General features: G+C 49.8%; 1 protein-coding gene across 1 annotated transcript in view; it reads left to right on the top strand.

Moving 5' to 3' along the window:
• rufy2 (RUN and FYVE domain containing 2) overlaps positions 1–20,301 on the top strand; it is a 119,091-nt gene that overhangs the window by 77,557 nt on the left and 21,233 nt on the right. The gene's annotated exons all lie outside the window — the stretch shown is intronic.

The raw sequence follows: 20,301 nt of genomic DNA, 5'->3' as shown, positions 1-20,301 counted from the left end.
CTGAACATGAAACTTCAGTACCCCCTTCCTGCTTTCTCGCCATACCCCTTGATCCCCCGAGTAGTAAGGACTTCATCTAACTCCCTTTTGAATATATTTAGTGAATTGGCCTCAACTACTTTCTGTGGTAGAGAATTCCACAGGTTCACCACTCTCTGGGTGAAGAAGTTTCTCCTCATCTCGGTCCTAAATGGCTTACCCCTTATCCTTAGACTGTGACCCCTGGTTCTGGACTTCCCCAACATTGGGAACATTCTTCCTGCATCTAACCTGTCTAAACCCGTCAGAATTTTAAACGTTTCTATGAGGTCCCCTCTCATTCTTCTGAACTCCAGTGAATACAAGCCCAGTTGATCCAGTCTTTCTTGATAGGTCAGTTCCACCATCCTGGGAATCAGTCTGGTGAATCTTCGCTGCACTCCCTCAATAGCAAGAATGTCCTTCCTCAAGTTAGGAGACCAAAACTGTACACAATACTCCAGGTGTGGCCTCACCAAGGCCCTGTACAACTGTAGCAATACCTCCCTGCCCCTGTACTCAAATCCCCTCGCTATGAAGGCCAACATGCCATTTGCTTTCTTAACCGCCTGCTGTACCTGCATGCCAACCTTCAATGACTGATGTACCATGACACCCAGGTCTCGTTGCACCTTCCCTTTTCCTAATCTGTCACCATTCAGATAATAGTCTGTCTCTCTATTTTTACCACCAAAGTGGATAACCTCACATTTATCCACATTATACTTCATCTGCCATGCATTTGCCCACTCACCTAACCTATCCAAGTCACTCTGCAGCCTCATAGCATCCTCCTCGCAGCTCACACTGCCACCCAACTTAGTGTCATCCGCAAATTTGGAGATACTACATTTAATCCCCTTGTCCAAATCATTAATGTACAATGTAAACAGCTGGGGCCCCAGCACAGAACCTTGCGGTACCCCACTAGTCACTGCCTGCCATTCTGAAAAGTACCCATTTACTCCTACTCTTTGCTTCCTGTCTGACAACCAGTTCTCAATCCATGTCAGCACACTACCCCCAATCCCATGTGCTTTAACTTTGCACATTAATCTCTTGTGTGGGACCTTGTCGAAAGCCTTCTGAAAGTCCAAATATACCACATCAACTGGTTCTCCTTTGTCCACTTTACTGGAAACATCCTCAAAAAATTCCAGAAGATTTGTCAAGCATGATTTCCCTTTCACAAATCCATGCTGACTTGGACCTATCATGTCACCTCTTTCCAAATGCGCTGCTATGACATCCTTAATAATTGATTCCATCATTTTACCCACTACTGAGGTCAGGCTGACCGGTCTATAATTCCCTGTTTTCTCTCTCCCTTTTTTAAAAAGTGGGGTTACATTGGCTACCCTCCACTCCATAGGAACTGATCCAGAGTCAATGGAATGTTGGAAAATGACTGTCAATGCATCTGCTATTTCCAAGGCCACCTCCTTAAGTACTCTGGGATGCAGTCCATCAGGCCCTGGGGATTTATCGGCCTTCAATCCCATCAATTTCCCCAACACAATTTCCCGACTAATAAAGATTTCCCTCAGTTCCTCTTCCTTACTAGACCCTCTGACCCCTTTTATATCCGGAAGGTTGTTTGTGTCCTCCTTAGTGAATACCGAACCAAAGTACTTGTTCAATTGGTCTGCCATTTCTTTGTTCCCCGTTCTGACTTCCCCTGATTCTGACTGCAGGGGACCTACGTTTGTCTTTACTAACCTTTTTCTCTTTACATATCTATAGAAACTTTTGCAATCCGCCTTAATGTTCCCTGCAAGCTTCTTCTCGTACTCCATTTTCCCTGCCCTAATCAAACCCTTTGTCCTCCTCTGCTGAGTTCTAAATTTCTCCCAGTCCCCGGGTTCGCTGCTATTTTTGGCCAATTTGTATGCCACTTCCTTGGCTTTAATACTATCCCTGATTTCCCTAGATAGCCACGGTTGAGCCACCTTCCCTTTTTTATTTTTACGCCAGACAGGAATGTACAATTGTTGTAATTCATCCATGCGGTCTCTAAATGTCTGCCATTGCCCATCCACAGTCAACCCCTTAAGTATCATTCGTCAATCTATCCTAGCCAATTCACGCTTCATACCTTCAAAGTTACCCTTTAAGTTCTGGACCATGGTCTCTGAATTAACTGTTTCATTCTCCATACTAATGCAGAATTCCACCATATTGTGGTCACTCTTCCCCAAGGGGCCTCGCACAACGAGATTGCTAATTAATCCTCTCTCATTACACAACACCCAGTCGAAGATGGCCTCCCCCCCTAGTTGGTTCCTCGACATATCCTCCATTAAAGGCACCACATCAACGCAGGTTGTTGCAAGTGTGATCTAGGAATTTCGAAGGACTGTACCTAAGAACATAAGAGCATAACAAATAGGAGCAGGAGTAGGCCATTTAGCCCCTCGAGTCTGCTCTGCCATTCAATAAGATCATGGCTGATCTGATATTGGCCTCAACTCCACTTCCCTGCCTGCTTCCCATAACCCTTGACTCCCTTATCGTTCAAAAATCTGTCTATCTCCACCTTAAATATATTCAATGACCCAGCCTCCACAGCTCTCTGGGGTGGTGAATTCCAAAGATTCACGACCTTCTGAGAGAAGAAATTCCTCCTCATTTCTGTTTTAAATGGGCGACCCCTTATTCTGAAACTATGCCCCCTAGTTCTAGATTCCCCCACGAGGGGAAACATCCTCTCTGCATCTACCCGGTCAAGCCTCCTCAGAATCTTATACGTTTCAATAAGATCACCTCTCAATCTTCTAAATTCCAATGAGTATAGGCTCAACCTTTCTACATAAGACAACCCCTTCATCTCAGCAATCAACCTCGTGAACCTTCTCTGAACTACCTCCAATGCAAGTATATTCCAATCATTTTGGATCTCCTTGCCATTGGACCAGGACCTTGCTCTGTCAAGTTCACGTGGTAGCTGGTGTGCAACGGCCACTCCACGTTAAAAGAATTCACGCAGAGGCATCTTCCATCCTTTAGAATGAAGTTCTGGACCTGGAACATCAGGACCCTCAACCCCAAACCAGAACGTCGTACTGCTATCATTGCCCGGGAACTCAAAACGCTTCAACACCGACATAGCCGCCCTGAGCGAGACACGGCGGGCAGGAGGAGGTCAGTTCAAGGAACAAGATGGTGGATACACCACCTTCTGGAAAGGCAAATGAGAAGAACGCTGTCTCCATGGAGTTGGCTTCGCCATCAAAAATGAGCTAATTTGGCGTCTGAGATTCCCCTACGGGATAAACGAACGCCTCATGACCCTTCGGCTCACTCTAACCCAGAACCAGTATGCTATGGTCATCGGTGCGTACGCCCCAACCCTGGAAGCTATGGTAGAGGCCAAAGAGGAATTCTACTCCAGCCTTGAACAATCCCTGTCCCGAGTCCCAACGAGCGACAAGCTGATTCTCCTTGGCGACTTTAATGCCAGAGTTGGAAAGGACACAGACCTCTGGAGAGGGGTGATTGGCAGTGAAGGGATAGGGAAAATCAACTCTAATGGTATCATCCTCCTGACAAAATGCTTAGAACATGGTCTGGTCATAACCAACACCTTGTTTCGTCAGACAGACAAGTACAAGGCTTCTTGGCAACACCCTCGCTCCAGGTACTGGCATTCTGGTAGACTATGTCATTGTCCAATCGAGGGAGCGCAAGGACGTCCGCATCACTCGCGCCATGACAGGAGCTGACGACTGCTGGACTGACCACCGCCTAATCCACTCTGTTATCTCCATCAACGTAGCCTCAAAACAACGGGGGCAACAGAAAAGCTGCCGCAGAAAAATCAACACTGAAGCACTTAAACACTTGAAGTCCTGCAAAGAAAGCCCGATTCAGCCAACACCTCACAGCCTACTTGACAACTTCCAGTGATCCGGAGCCACAGATTGTGCATAGTGCCAGGTCTTCCCTCAAGTCCATCATAATTAGCACCTGCGAAGGGACTCTTGGTTACTCTACCAGAAATCATCAAGATAGGTTCGATGAGAATGACTATCCAGGAGCTAATAAACTGCAAACGCAAGGCATTTTTGAATCAGAAACAACATCACAACTCGAGGGAAAGACGACAGATCTACAGACAACTGAAGGCTGAGGTCCAACAAAAAGCTCATGACCTAAAGAACAGATGATGGGTGGAAAATTGCAGGAGATCCAGCAACTAGCCGACAGTGACGACTTGCGTGGAATTTTTACCGCAGTCAAGACCACCTACAGCCCAAGCACTCGAGGTCCTATTCCATTGAGAGCCAAGAACGGAGAGGTGCTCCTCAAGGACAGAGAGGTAGTCAGTGCCTGCTGGAAGGAGCACTTCGAGAATCTCCTCAACCAAGAGTCTGTCTTTGACATGAGTGTCCTTGACTCCATTCCAGAGCAAGCTACCCGCCACCACCTCGGCACAATACGAGCCTGGCATGAGGTTGAAAAGGCCATCCGACAACTGAAAAACAACCCTCAGGAGCAGATGGAATCCCTGACGAAGTACTAAAGCATGATGGAGAAGTACTCGACGCAAATCCATTACCTCATTTCTCTTATCCGGAAAGAGGAGAGCACGCCAGGGGATGTCAGAGATGCTGTAATCGTGACCATCTTCAAGAAAGGTGACCAGTCCGATTGCAGTAATGACAGAGGAGTTTCCCTGCTGTCTGCCACAGGGAAAATCATTGCAACAATCCTCCTCAATCGTCTCCTCCCAGTCGTTGAAGAGCTCCTCCCAGAGTCCCAGTGCGGATTCCGCCCACTAAGGGGCACAACGGACATGATGTTCACCGTGCGACAAATCCAAGTAAAATGTAGGGAGCAGAATCAAACTCTGTACATTGCTTTCTTTGACCTCACAAAGGTCTTCGACTCTATCAACCGTGAGAGATTATGGAGTGTCCTTCTCAAATTCAGCTGTCCTCAAAAATTTGTCACCATCCTCCGCCTGCTTCAGAGACATGGACTATGCACAGTGGGCACCTCCAAGCATTGGAGAAGTATTACCAATGCGGCCTCCACAAAATCTTGCAAATTCATTGGCAGGATTGGCGCATCAACATCAGCATTATCTCTTAGACCAACATCCTCAGCATCGAGGCATTGACCACGTTCGATCCGCTCCGATGGACGGATCACATTGTCTGCATGCCCGATACTAGACTCCCGAAACACACACTACTCTCGGCAGGCGAGTCCGAGGAGGGCAGAGAAAACGCTTCAAAGACACCCTCAAAGCCTTCTTGAAAAAATGTAACATCCTCACCAACTCTTGGGAATCCCTGGCCCAAGACCGCTCAAAATGGAGGAGAAGCATCCGAGAAGGTGCCGAACACTTCGAGTCTCTCCGCTAGGAGCACTCGGAAGCCAAGTACAAAGAGTGGAAGGAGCGTACAACAACTCAAGCACCTCACCCACCTGTCCCTCCAACCACCAATCTTCCTCACTTGTGACCGAGACTGTAGATCCCGTGTGGAGGCCCCGACCTGCGAGCAAACATCAGAGGCAGGTCGGGGCCATAAAAGGAGCAGTGTGTGGCCATGGGCAGCGTGGAGGCATGCCACTACAAGGTACGGCGTGAGCTAGTGCAGGAGAGTGACGCAGCTGTGAAGAGTGATGCCATCAAGATCCAGGTTGGTGATTGGAGCGTGGGCAGATAGAGCAGGAGCAGCGAGATCGGGGTGAAGGAGCGGCGAGAGACTGTGGAGGGACGTGATCAGGGCCCAGGAGAGGCACGAGTTCGGGGCCAGGGGCAGCATGAACCAGCCCACGCTGCAATACGTGTGCAGCAGAGCTGGTCTCCAGTTGTGTTGGGTAATCCTTGCCACTGGACCAAGACCTAGCTCTGTCAAGCCTATGTGGTGGCTGGTGTGCAACAGCCACCCCATGTTTAAAAAAAATGAACGCACAGGCATCTTCCACCCTTCAGGATGTAGCTCGGGTCCTTCATTGAAACACCTGTGAAATCGTCCTTTTTTTTGGCATGGAAGCAAGTCATCCTCGTTTCCAGGGACCACCTATGATGATGATGAGATCCTGCAATGGTCTCATCAGTCACCTTCAAACTCATATTAGTGTGAAAGCAAGTCATCCTCGACTCCGGGGGACTGCCTAAGAAGAAGAATCCCCCCTTAACTAAGGAGACCAAAATTGTACACAATACTCCAGGTGTGGTCTCACCTACAGTTGCAGCAGGACTTCCCTACTTTTATACTCCATGCCCTTTGCAATAAAGGCCAACATTCCATTTATCTTCCTAATTACTTGCTGTACTTGCAAGCTAACTTTTTGTGTTTCATGTACAAAGACCCCCAGATCCCTCTGTACCGCAGTATTTTGGAATCCCTCCCCATTGAAATAATTTGCGCTTTTATTTTTCCTACCAAAGTGGATAACCTCACATTTTCCCACATTATATTCCATCTACCAAATTTTTGCCCATTCACTTAGCCTATATATATTTCTTTGAAGATCCTTTGCGTCTGCCTCACAACTTGCTTTCCCACCTATCTTTGTATCATCAGCATTACACTCGGTCCCTTCATCCGAGTTATTAATATAGATTGTAAATAGTTGAGGCCCCAGCACTGATCCCTGCGGCATTCCACTAGTTACAGTTTGCCAACCTGCAAATGACTCATTTATCCCGACTCTCTGTTTTCTGTTAGTTAGCCAACCCCGTGAGCTCTTATCTTGTCCAGTAACCTTTTATGTGGCACCTTATCGAATGCCTTCTGGAGATCCAAATACACAACATCTACTGGTTCCCCTTCATCCACCCTGCACATTACATCCTCAAAGAACTTCAGCAAATTTGGCAGAAATTATTTCCCTTTCATAAAACCATGCTGACTCTGCTTGACTGTATTATGATTTTCTAAATGTTCTGCTACTACTTCCTTAATAATGGATCCAGCATTTTCCCAATGACAGATGTTAGGCTAACTGGTCTATAGTTTCCTGCTTTCTGTCTCACTCCTTTCTTAAATAGGGGTGTTACATTTGCGGTTTTCCAATCCACTAGGACCTTTCATAGTCATCATAGTCAGTTATCATATTCATTCCCCCCCCGCCCCCACTGCGGTCATCCCCCTCCAAAACAGATACACCGTTTTGGGTACTGTTGGGGGGGATGACCCATCAGGGCAATGCAGCAGCAGCCAAGTTCATGGCACCATGGGTGGCTCTGCTGCACAGGAGGGCAGGAAGAAGAGTGGGAGAGCTATAGTGATGGGGGATTCTATTGTAAGGGGACTAGACAGGCGTTTCTGCGGCCGCAATCGAGATTCCAGGATGATATGTTGCCTCCCTGGTGCAAGGGTCAAGGATGTCTCGGAGCGGCTGGAGGACATTTTGGAGGGAGAGGGTGAACAGCCAGTTGTCGTGGTGCAAATAGGTACCGACAATATAAGTAAAAAAACGGGATGAGGTCCTACAAGTTGAATTTAGGGAGCTAGGAGTTAAATTAAAAAGCAGGACCTCAAAGGTAGTAATCTCAGGATTGCTACCTGTGCCACATGCTCGTCAGAGTAGGAATTGCAGGATAGTTAAGATGAATACGTGCAGGAGGGAGGGATTCAAATTCCTGGGACATTGGAACCGGTTCTGGAGGGGGTGGGACCAGTACAAACTGGATGGTCTGCACCTGGGTAGTACTGCTACCAGTTTGGTTAGCCCAATCTATATGTAGATTAAAGTCACCCATGATAACTGCTATACCTTTATTGCACACATCCCTAATTTCTTGTTTGATGCTGTCCCCAACCTCACTACTACTGTTTGGTGGAGGAGGATTTCCTTGAGTGTTATATGGATGGTTTTCTAGACCAATATGTCGAGGAACCAACTAGAGGGCTGGCCATCCTAGACTGGATGATGTGTAATGAGAAAGGACTAATTAGCAATCTTGTTGTGCGAGGCCCCTTGGGGAAGAGTGACCATAACATGGTAGAATTCTTTATTAAGATGGAGAGTAACAAAGTTAATTCAGAGACTAGGGTCCTGAACTTAAGGAAAGGTAACTTTGATGGTATGAGATGTGAATTGGCTAGAATAGACTGGCGAATGATACTTAAAGGGTTGACGGATAGGCAATGGCAAACATTTAAAGAGCACATGGATGAACTTCAACAATTATACATCCCTGTCTGGAGTAAAAATAAAACGGAGAAGGTGGCTCAATCGTGGCTAACAAGGCAAATTTGAGATAATGTTAAATCCAAGAAAGAGGCATATAAATTGGCCAGAAAATGCAGCAAACCTGAGGATTGGGAGAAATTTAGAATTCAGCAGAGGAGGACAAAGGCTTTAATTAGGAGGGGGAAAATAAAGTATGAGAGGAAGTTTGCTGGAAACATAAAAACTGACTGCAAAAGCTTCTGTAGATATGTGAAGAGAAAAGGATTAGTGAAGACAAACGTAGGTCCCTTGCAGTCAGAATCAGGTGAATTTATAATGGGGAACAAAGAAATGGCGGACCAATTGAACAAATACTTTGGTTCTGTCTTCACGAAGGAAGACACAAATAACCTTCCGGAAATACTAGGGGACCGAGGGTCTAGTGAGAAGGAGGAACTGAAGGGAATCCTTATTAGTCAGGAAATTGTGTTAGGAAAATTGGTGGGATTGAAGGCCGATAAATCCCCAGGGCCTGATGGTCTGTATCCTAGAGTACTTAAGGAAGTGGCCCTAGAAATAGTGGATGCATTGGTGATCATTTTCCAACAGTCTATAGACTCTGGATCAGTTCCAATGGACTGGAGGGTAGCTAATGTAACACCACTTTTTAAAAAAGGAGGGAGAGAGAAAACGGAGAAAACGGAGAATTAGCCTGACATCAGTAGTGGGGAAAATGTTGGAATCAATTATTAAAGATGAAATAGCAGCGCATTTGAAAAGCAGTGACAGGATCGGTCCAAGACAGCATGGATTTATGAAAGGGAATTCATGCTTGACAAATCTTCTAGAATTTTTTGAGGATGTAACTACTAGAGTAGACAAGGGAGAACCAATGGATGTGGTTTATTTGGACTTTCAAAAGGCTTTTGACAAGGTCCCACACAAGAGATTGGTGTGCAAAATTAAAGCACATGGTATTGGGGGCAATCTACTGACGTGGATAGAGAACTGGTTGGCAGACGGGAAGCAGAGAGTTGGGATAAACGGGTTCTTTTCATAATGGCAGGCAGTGACTACTGGGGTGCCGCAGGGCTCAGTGCTGGGATACCAGCTATTTACAATATACATCAATGATTTAAATGAAGGAATTGAGTGTAATATCTCCAAGTTTGCGGATGACACTAAGTTGGGTGGCGGTGTGAGCTGCGAGGAGGATGCTAAGAGGCTGCAGGGTGACTTGGACAGGTTAGGTGAGTGGGCAAATGTATGGCAGATGCAGTATAATGTGGATAAATGTGAGGTTATCCACCTTGGTGGCAAAAACACGATGTCAGAATATTATCTGAATGGTGGCAGATTAGGAAAAGGGGAGGTGCAACGAGACCTAGGTATCATGGTACATCAGTCATTGAAAGTTGGCATGCACGTGCAGCAGGCGGTGAAGAAGGCAAATGGCATGTTGGCCTTCATTGTTAGGGGATTTGAGTATAAGAGCAGGGAGGTCTTGCTGCAGCTGTACAGGACCTTGGTGAGGCCTCATCTGGAATATTGTGTTCAGTTTTGACACAAAGGACATTCTTGCTTTTGAGGGAGTGCAGCGAAGGTTCACCAGACTGATTCCTGGGATGGCAGGACTGATATATGAGGAGAGACTGGATCGACTGGGCCTGTATTCACTGGAGTTTAGAAGAATGAGAGGGGATCTCATAGAAACATAAAATTCTGATGGGACTGGACAGGTTAGATGCAGGAAGAATATTCCCGATGTTGGGGGGAGTCCAGAACCAGGGGTCACAGTTAAGGATAAGGGGTAAGCCATTTAGGACCGAGATGAGGAGAAACTTCTTCACTGAGAGAGTTGTTAACCTGTGGAATTCTCTTCCGCAGAGAGTTGTTGATGCCAGTTCATTAGATATATTCAAGAGGGAGTTGGATATGGCCCTTACAGCTAAAGGGATCAAGGGATATGGAGAGAAAGCTGGAAAGGGGTACTGAGGCGAATGATCAGCCATGATCTTATTGAATGGTGGTGCAGGCTCAAAGGGTCGAATGGCCTACTCCTGCACCTATTTTCTATGTTTCTATGACCTTTCCAGAATCGAGGGAATTTTGGTAGATTACAACCAATGCATCCACTATCTCTGCAGCCACTTCTTTTAAGACCCTAGGATGCAGGCCATCCAGGGGATTTGTTCACCTTTAGTCCCATTAGTTTGCCTAGTACTTTTTCTCTCGTGATAGTGATTATTTTAAGTTCCTCCCTCCCTTGATTATCAATTATTGGGATGCTTTTAGTTTCTTCTACCATGAAGACAGATACAAAATATTTGTTCAATTTCTCTGCCATTTCCTTGTTCCCATAATTGATTCCCCAGTCTCATCCTCTAAGGGACCAACGTTTACTTTAGCTACTCTCTTCCTTTTTATATACCTGTAGAAGCTCTGACTGTCTGTTTTTATATTTCTTGCTATTTTACTCTCATAATTTATCTATCTTCTCTTTTTTTTAGTCGTCCTTTGTTGGTTTCTAAAAATTTCCCAATCCTCTGGCCTTCCACTAATCTTCACAACATTGTATACCTTTATTTTCAATTTGATACCATCCTTTACTTCCTTAGTTAGCCACGGATGGTTCACCCTTTCTCAGAGTCTTTCTTTCTCACTGGAATATATCTTTGCTGAGAGTTATGAAATATCTCCTTAAATGTTTGCCACTGCTTATCTACCGTCTTACCCGTTAATCTATTTTCCCAGTCCACTTTCGCCAGCTCTGCCTTCATACCTTTGTAATTGCCTTTATTTAAGTTCAGGACACTAATTTGAGACCCAACTGTCTCATCCTCAAACTGAATTTGAAATTCTACCATGCTATGATTACTTTTCCCAAGAGGATCCTTTACTATGAGATCATTAATTAATCCAGTCTCATTGCACATTACCAGATCTAAAATAGTCTGCTACCTGGTTGGTTCCACAATGTATTGTTCTAAGAAACCATCCCAAATGCACTCTGTGAACTCTTCCTCAGGACTACCTTTGCCAATTTGATTTGTCCAATTAATATGAAGATTAAAATCGCCCATAATTATTGCCGTACCTTTCTTACAAGGCTTCATTTTTTCTTGATTTATACTCTGTCCTAAACTGTAGCTACTGTTAAGGGGCCTATAGACCACTCCCAACTGTGACTTCTTTCCCTTATTATTTCTCATCTCCACCCAAACTGATTCTACATTTTGATCTTCTGAACCAATATCATTTCTCACTACTGTATTGATCTCATCCTTTATTAACAGAGCTACCCCACCTCCTTTTCCTTTCTGCCTATCCTTCCGAAATGGCAAATACCCCTGAATATTCAGTTCCCAGCCTTGGTCACCTTGCAGAGTCTAGGAGCAGGGAGAGTGCTGGAGCATTGAGGAGTCCTGAGTCTAGCTGTATTGGGAGACTGAGGAAACCTGGAATAAACTGACAGCCTCTATTAGAAACTGCTCCCCCCCCCCCCCCACCAAGCTTCATGTTCATGCCTGTCACCCTCGCACTGATCCATTGCCAGCCCTTTCACCTCTTCCATCGCCAGCCACATCCTGTTTGCAGACCTCGCCATACACCACTGCTTGCTCAGTGAGTTTAACTACTTACCCAGACTTTAATCAACAAATCTTACCTCATAAAATATTTCAAAGTTTATTTCCACAATTTACATGTTTTAATACTTTTAATCCCCAAAATATTTGAGAGTTTCTAACTGAATTTAGGGCCAAGACGGGGAGGAACCTGCTGTGATTGACATGGAGAGTAGCCAATCGAGAGAAGTCCAGTCATTCAGAGTCATTTTCCAACTAAGTTTATATCATTTGGGAAAGCAAATCGAACTATGGTATTCTCGATAAAACAATCTTTGTTTTGTTTTCTAAATACCAGCAAAAGAAATCACTGGTGTGTACAGCCTGTGAAATATTGAGCAGTTCATCATCAAAAATGAGCAGGTGTTAATATTTTCAATGTGGAACTACTTGAAACTGCTCCCAACAGTCTCTTGGCTAAATTGATCATGTGGCATAGGACAACGAACCATTTCATTGTCATCAGGGAATCTTTGTTGAGTATATGGACATTCAAAAAGCATTTGGCAAAGTACCATGTAATAAACTTGTTAGCAAAATTAAAGCCCATGGGAACAAACGGAACACTGTTAGTGTGGATACGTAATTGGTTAGGGGATAGAAAGCAGAGAGTATTGATGAATGGTGTTTTTTTCAGACTGGAGGGAAATGTGCAGGGAGGGAGGGAGGGATCGTGTAGAGAGAGGGAGGGAGGGATCGTGAAGAGGGGGAGGGAGGGAGGGATCGCGAAGAGGGGGAGGGAGGGAGGGATCGCGAAGAGGGGGAGGGAGGGCGGGATCGCGTAGAGAGAGGGAGGGAGGGAGGGATCGCGTAGAGGGGAGGGAGGGAGGGATCGCGAAGAGAGGGAGGGAGGGATCGCAGAGGGAGGGAGGGAGGGATTGCGTAGGGAGGGAGGGATCGCGTAGAGAGGGAGGGATCGCGTAGAGGGGGAGGGAGGGAGGGATCGCGTAGAGGGGGAGGGATCGCGTAGAGAGGGAGGAGGGGAGGGATCGCGTAGCAAGGGAGGAGGGGAGGGATCGCGTAGAGAGGGAGGGGGGAGGGATCGCGTAGAGAGTGGGGGGGGATCGGAGAGAGGGGATTAGACGGAGAGAGAGAGAGGGGATCAGAGAGTGAAAGGGGGTGGGGGGAGAGAGGGGGGTTCGGAGAAAGAATGGGATCAGAAAGGGAGTGCAGGAATTGGAGGAAGAGAGAGGGAATGGGAGAGACATCATCCGAAAACACAGCATCAGGTTTCACATGTAAGCTGATGACACCCAGCTCTACCTTAGCACCACCTCTCTCAAGCTCCAGCAGTACATGCACGGTACCCCACAGATACTGCTGTAGTGCAGCATGTTTTGTTCAGCTCCACGGGAGCCTATGCTGGTCGGGAGGGGGGCGCGGGAGGATCGACGGGATCGGAGTGAGAGAGTGGGGGTATCGGAGTGAGAGTGGGGGGATCGGAGAGAGAGAGAAAGTGGGTGATTGGAGAGAAAGAGAGGGGGGGGATCGGAACAAGAGGGTTTCGGAATATGAGGGGGTATCTGAGTGAGGGGGGGCGAATCGGAGAAAAAGAAAGGGAATCGGAGAGATAGAGGGTTCAGAGGGAGAGAGGATCGGGGATCAGAGAGCGAGGGGGGTTGATCGGAGATGGAGAGGGGGGGGGTCGGAGATGGAGAGGGGGGGGGTCGGAGATGGAGAGGGGGGGGTCGGAGATGGAGAGGGGGGGTCGGAGATGGAGATGGAGAGGGGGGGTCGGAGATGGAGATGGAGAAGGGGGGGTCGGAGATGGAGATGGAGAGGGGGGATCGGAGATGGAGATGGAGAGGGGGGATCGGAGATGGAGATGGAGAGGGGGGGATCGGAGATGGAGATGGGGGGGGGGTCGGAGATGGAGATGGAGAGGGGGGGGTCGGAGATGGAGATGGAGAGGGGGAAGTCGGAGATATGGAGATGGAGATGGAGAGGGGGTGTTGGAGATGGAGAGGGGGTGTCGGAGATGGAGATAGAGATGGAGAGGGGGTGTCGGAGATGGAGATGGAGATGGAGAGGGGGTGTCGGAGATGGAGAGGGGGTGTCGGAGATGGAGATGGAGAGGGGGTGTCGGAGATGGAGATGGAGATGGAGAGGGGGTGTCGGAGATGGAGAGGGGGTGTCGGAGATGGAGAGGGGGTGTCGGGGGTGTCGGAGATGGAGATGGGGTGTCGGAGATGGAGATGGAGAGGGGGTGTCGGAGATGGAGATGGAGATGGAGAGGGGGTGTCGGAGATGGAGATGGAGATGGAGAGGGGGTGTCGGAGATGGAGATGGAGAGGGGGTGTCGGAGATGGAGATGGAGAGGGGGTGTCGGAGATGGAGATGGAGAGGGGGTGTCGGAGATGGAGATGGAGAGGGGGGGGTCGGAGATGGAGAGGGTGGGTCGGAGATGGAGATGGAGAGGGAGATGGAGATGGAGAGGGGGTGTCGGAGATGGAGAGGGGGTGTCGGAGATGGAGAGGGGGGGGTCGGAGATGGAGATGGAGAGGGGGGGGGTCGGAGATGGAGATGGAGAGTGGGGGGTCGGAGATGGAGATGGAGAGGGGGGGTCGGAGATGGAGATGGAGATGGGGGGGGGTCAGAGATGGAGAGATGATAGGGGGGGGTCGGAGATGGAGATGGAGCGGGGGGGGGAGGTCGGAGATGGAGATGGAGGGGGGGTGTCGGAGATGGAGAGGGGGGTGTCGGAGATGGAGAGGGGGGTGTCGGAGATGGAGAGGGGGGTGTCGGAGATGGAGGGGGGGGGGTCGGAGATGGAGAGGGGGGGGGTCGGAGATGGAGAGGGGGGGGGGTCGGAGATGGAGAGGGGGGGGTCGGAGATGGAGAGGGGGGGGGTCGGAGATGGAGAGGGGGGGGGTCGGAGATGGAGGGGGGGGGGTCGGAGATGGAGAGGGGGGGGTCGGAGATGGAGAGGGGGGGGTCGGAGATGGAGAGGGGGGGGGTCGGAGATGGAGAGGGGGGGGGGTCGGAGATGGAGAGGGGGGGGGGTCGGAGATGGAGAGGGGGGGGGTCGGAGATGGAGAGGGGGGGGGTCGGAGATGGAGAGGGGGGGGGTCGGAGATGGAGAGGGGGGGGGTCGGAGATGGAGAGGGGGGGGTCGGAGATGGAGAGGGGGGGGTCGGAGATGGAGAGGGGGGGGGTCGGAGATGGAGAGGGGGGGGGTCGGAGATGGAGAGGGGGGGGTCGGAGATGGAGAGGAGGGGGGTCGGAGATGGAGAGGGGGGGGTCGGAGATGGAGAGGGGGGGGTCGGAGATGGAGAGGGGGGGGTCGGAGATGGAGGGGGGGGGTCGGAGATGGAGGGGGGGTCGGAGATGGAGAGAGGTGGTCGGAGATGGAGGGGGGAGGTCGGAGATGGAGATGGAGAGGGGGGGGTCGGAGATGGAGATGGAGAGGGAGGGGAGTCGGCGAGAGAGAGAGGGGCAATCGGAGAGTGGGAAAAGGGTTCGGAGAGAGGGGATCATAGGAACATAGAAAATAGGTGCAGGAGTAGGCCATTCGGCCCTTTGAGCCTGCACCACTATTCAATATGATCATGGCTAATCATACAACTTTAGTACTCCAATCCTACTTTCTCTCCAAACCCCTTGATCCCTCTAGCCGTAAGGGCCACATCTAACGAACTTTTGAATATATCTAACAAACTGGTGTCAACAACTTTCTGTGGTAGAGAATTCCACAGGTTTACAATTCTCTTGAGTGATGAAGTTTCTCCTCATCTCGGTCCTAAATGACTTACCCTTATCCTTAGACTGTGATCCCTGGTTCTGGACATCCCCAACATCGGGAACATTCTTCCTGCATCTAACCTGTCCAATCCCATCAGAATTTTATATCTTCTATGAGATCCCCCCTCATTCTTCTATATTCCAGTGAATATAAGCCTAGTCGATCCAATCTTTCTTGATATGTCAGTCCTGCCATCCCGGGAATCAGTCTGTGAACCTTCGCTGCACTCCCTCAATAGCAAGAATGTCCTTCCGGAGATTAGGAGACCAAAACTGTACACAATATTCAAGGTGTGGCCTCACCAAGGCCTGTACAACTGCAGTAAGACCTCCCTGCTCCTATACTCCAATCCTCTCGCTAAGAAGGCCAACATGCCATTTGCCGCCTTCACCGCCTACTGTACCTGCATGCCAACTTTCAATGACTGATGTACCATGACACCCTGGTCTCGTTGCACCTCCCCTTTTCCTAATCTGTCACCATTCAGATAATAATCTGCCTTCCTGTTTTTGCCACCAAAGTGGATAACCTCACATTTATCTACATTATACTGCATCTGCCATGCATTTGCCCACTCACCCAACCTATCCAAGTCACCCTGCAGCTTCTTAGCATCCTCCTCACAGCTCACACTGCCATCCAGCTTAGTGTCATCTGCAAATTTGGAGATATTACATTCAATTCCTTCATCTAAATCATTAATGTATATTGTAAATAGCTGGTCCCAGCACTGAACCTTGCAGTACCCCACTAGTCACTGCCTGCCATTCTGAAAAGGACCCATTTATTCCTACTCTTCGATTTCTGTCTGCCAACCAGTTCTCGATCCACGTCAATACATTACCCCAATACCATGTGCTTTAATTTTGCACACTAATCTCTTGTGTGGGACCTTGTCAAAAGCCTTTTGAAAGTCCAAATACACCACATCCACTGGTTCTCCCTTGTCCACTCTCCTAGTTATATCCTCAAAAAATTCTAGATTTGTCAAGCATGATTTCCCTTTCATAAATCCATGCTGACTTGGACCAATCCTATCACTGCTTTCCAAATGCGCTGCTATTACATCTTTAATAATTGATTCCAACATTTTCCCCACTACCGATGTCAGGCTAACCGGTCTATAATTCTCCATTTTCTCTCTCCCTCCTTTTTAAAAAAAGTGGTGTTACATTAGCTACCCTCCAATCCATAGGAACTGATCCAGAGTCTATAGAATGTTGGAAAATGACCACCAATGTATCCACTATTTCTAGGGCCACTTCCTTAAGTATTCTGGGATGCAGACTATCAGGCCCTGGGGATTTATCGGATACCTTTTTCCCTTCAATTTCCCCAAAACAGTTTCCTGACTAATAAGGATTTCCTTCAGTTCCTCTTTCTCGCTAGACCCTCGGTCCCCTGATATTTCCGGAAGGTTATTTGTATCTTCCATAGTGAAGACAGAACCAAAGTATTTGTTCAATTGGTCCGCCATTTCTTTGTTCCCCATTATAAATTCACCTGATTCTGACTGCAAGGGACCTACATTTGTCTTCACTAATCTTTTTATCTTCACATATCTATAGAAGCTTTTGCAGTCAGTTTTTAAGTTCCCTGCAAGCTTAATCTCATACTCTATTTTCCCCCTCCTAATTGTACCCTTTGTCCTCCTCTGCTGAATTCTAAATTTTTTCCAGTCCTCAGGTTTGCTGCTTTTTCTGCCAATTTATATGCCTCATCCTTGGATTTAACACTATCTCTAATTTCCCTTGTTAGCCATGGTTGGCCACCTTCCCCGGGGCAGGAAGAGCAAGGATCGGAGAACGAGGGGGGATTGGAGAGCGAGGGGCGTGGATTGGAGATGGAGAGCGATGGGGGATCGGAGATGGAGACGATCGGAGAGAGAGAACGGGGATCGGAGAGAGAGAGGGGAGGATCGGAGAGGGGAGATCAAAGAGGGGGGGTGGGGGATCGGAACGAGAGAGAGGGGGTTTTGGAGTGAGGGGGGATGAGTGATGGGGGATCGGAGAGAGAGGGAAAGCAGATCGGAGAGAATGGGAGAAGGGATCGGAGAGTGGGAGGCGATCAGTGAGAGAGAGAGAGAGGATCGAAAGGTGGGGGGGGGAGAGAGAGAGAGAGGATCGAAAGGTGGGGGGGAGAGAGAGAGAGAATCGAAAGGTGGGGGGGAGAGAGAGAGGGGATCGAAAGGAGTGGGAGAGAGTTAGAGGGGGATCGGAGAGTTGAGAGTAGGGGGGGGATCGGAGAGTTGAGAGTAGGGGGGGAGATCGGAGAGTTGAGAGTAGCGGGGGGATCGGAGAGTTGAGAGTAGGGGGGGGAATCGGAGAGTTGAGAGTAGGGGGGGGATCGGAGAGCGAGAGGGTTTCGGGGGGATCGGAGAGCGAGAGGGTTTCGGGGGGATCGGAGAGCGAGAGGGTTTCGGGGGGATCGGAGAGCGAGAGGGTTTCGGGGGGATCGGAGAGCGAGAGGGTTTCGGGGGGATCGGAGAGCGAGAGGGGTTCGGGGGGATCGGAGAGCAAGAGGGGCTGGGGGGGATCGGAGAGCGAGAGGGGCTAGGGGGGGATCGGAGAGCGAGAGGGGCTAGGGGGGGATCGGAGAGCGAGAGGGGCTAGGGGGGGATCGGAGAGCGAGAGGGGCTAGGGGGGGATCGGAGAGCGAGAGGGGCTAGGGGGGGATCGGAGAGCGAGAGGGGCTGGGGGGGATCGGAGAGCGAGAGGGGCTAGGGGGGGATCGGAGAGCGAGAGGGGCTAGGGGGGGATCGGAGAGCGAGAGGGGTGAGGGGGGATCGGAGAGCGAGAGGGGTTAGGGGGGATCGGAGAGCGAGGGGGGAAATTGGGTGGAGGGGGGTTTGGGGAAAGAGTGGAGATCAGAGAGGGAGAGTGGGGGGATCCAAAAGATGGGGAAAGGGATTGGAGGCGGGGGGGATTGGAGGGGGGAGGGGTTCGGAGGGAGAGAGCGGGCGTTTGGAGGGAGAGAGAGGGAATGGAAGAGGGGATCAGAGAGAGAGAGAGCGAGAGGGGATAAACATAAGAATAGAAGAATTAGGAACAGGAGTAGGCCATCTAGCCCCTCGAGCCTGCTCCGCCATTCAACAATATCATGGCTGATCTGGCCGTGGACTCAGCTCCACTTACCCGCCCGCTCCCCGTAACCCTTAATTCCCTTATTGGTTAAAAATCTATCTATCTGTGATTTGAATACATTCAATGAGCTAGCCTCAACTGCTTCCTTGGGCAGAGAATTCCACAGATTCACAACCCTCTGGGAGAAGAAATTCCTTCTCAACTCGGTTTTAAATTGGCTCCCCCGTATTTTGAGGCTGTGCCCCCTAGTTCTAATCTCGCCGACCAGTGGAAACAACCTCTCTGCCTCTATCTTGTCTATCCCTTTCATTATTTTAAATGTTTCTATAAGATCACCCCTCATCCTTCTGAACTCCAACGAGTAAAGACCCAGCCTACTCAATCTATCATCATAAGCTAACCCCCTCATCTCTGGAATCAGCCTAGTGAATCGTCTCTGTACCCCCTCCAAAGCCAGTATATCTTCCTTAAGTAAGGTGACCAAAACTGCACGCAGTACTCCAGGTGCGGCCTCAGCAATACCAATATGGGAGAGAGAGAGCAAGGGGAGACATGGGAGAGAGCGAGCGAGGGGACATGGGAGAGAGAGGGGGAGGTCATGAGAGAGAGAGGGGGGGGAATGGAAAAGAGAGAGAGAGAGAGAGAGAGAGAGAGGGAATGGGAGAGAGAGAGAGAGAGAGAGAGAGAGAGGAAGGAAGGAATGGGAAAGAGAGAGAGAGAGAGAGGGGAATGGGGGAGAGAGTGAGAGAGAGAGAGAGAGAGGGGAATGGGAAAGAGAGAGAGAGGGGAATGGGAACGAGAGAGAGAGAGAGAGGGGAGGGAATGGGAAAGAGAGAGAGAGAGAGAGGCGAATGGGAGAGAGAGAGAGAGATGGGAAAGAAAGAGAGAGAGAGAGAGGAATGGGAAAGAAAGAAAGAGAGAGAGAGAGAGAGGGGGGGGATGGGAAAGAGAGAGAGAGGGGGGATGGGAAAGAGAGAGAGAGGGGGGATGGGAAAGAGAGAGAGTGGGGGGGATGGGAGGGAGAGAGTGGGGGGGATGGGAGGGAGAGAGTGGGGGGGATGGGAGGGAGAGAGTGGGGGGGATGGGAGGGAGAGAGTGGGGGGGATGGGGGGGAGAGAATGGGGGGATGGGAGAGAGAGAGTGGGGGGTGGGAGAGAGAGTGGGGAGGGCGATGGGAGAGAGAGTGGGGAGGGCGATGGGAGAGAGGGAGCGAGAGAGTGGGGGGGCGATGGGAGAGAGAGAGAGTGGGGGGGGGTGGGAGAGAGAGAGAGAGAGAGTGGGGGGGGTGGGAGAGAGAGAGAGAGAGTGGGGGGGGTGGGAGAGAGAGAGAGTGGGGGGGGTGGGAGAGAGAGAGAGAGAGAGAGAGTGGGGGGGGGTGGGAGAGAGAGAGAGAGAGAGAGAGTGGGGGGGGGTGGGAGAGAGAGAGAGAGTGGGGGGGGTGGGAGAGAGAGAGAGAGAGAGAGAGGGGGGTGGGAGAGAGAGAGTGGGGGGTGGGAGAGAGAGAGTGGGGGGGTGGGAGAGAGAGAGTGGGGGGGTGGGGGTGGGAGAGAGAGAGTGGGGGGTGGGGGTGGGAGAGTGAGTGGGGGGGATGGGGGTGGGAGAGAGAGTGGGGGGGATGGGGGTGGGAGAGAGAGTGGGGGGGATGGGGGTGGGAGAGAGAGAGAGAGTGGGGGGGATGGGGGTGGGAGAGAGAGAGAGT

This window comes from Pristiophorus japonicus, chromosome 3, assembly GCF_044704955.1.
Source record: "Pristiophorus japonicus isolate sPriJap1 chromosome 3, sPriJap1.hap1, whole genome shotgun sequence".
Taxonomy (NCBI): Eukaryota; Metazoa; Chordata; class Chondrichthyes; family Pristiophoridae; genus Pristiophorus; species Pristiophorus japonicus.
The sequence above is the reverse complement of the archived record's forward strand: the minus strand, read 5'-3'. Positions and strand labels throughout refer to the sequence as shown.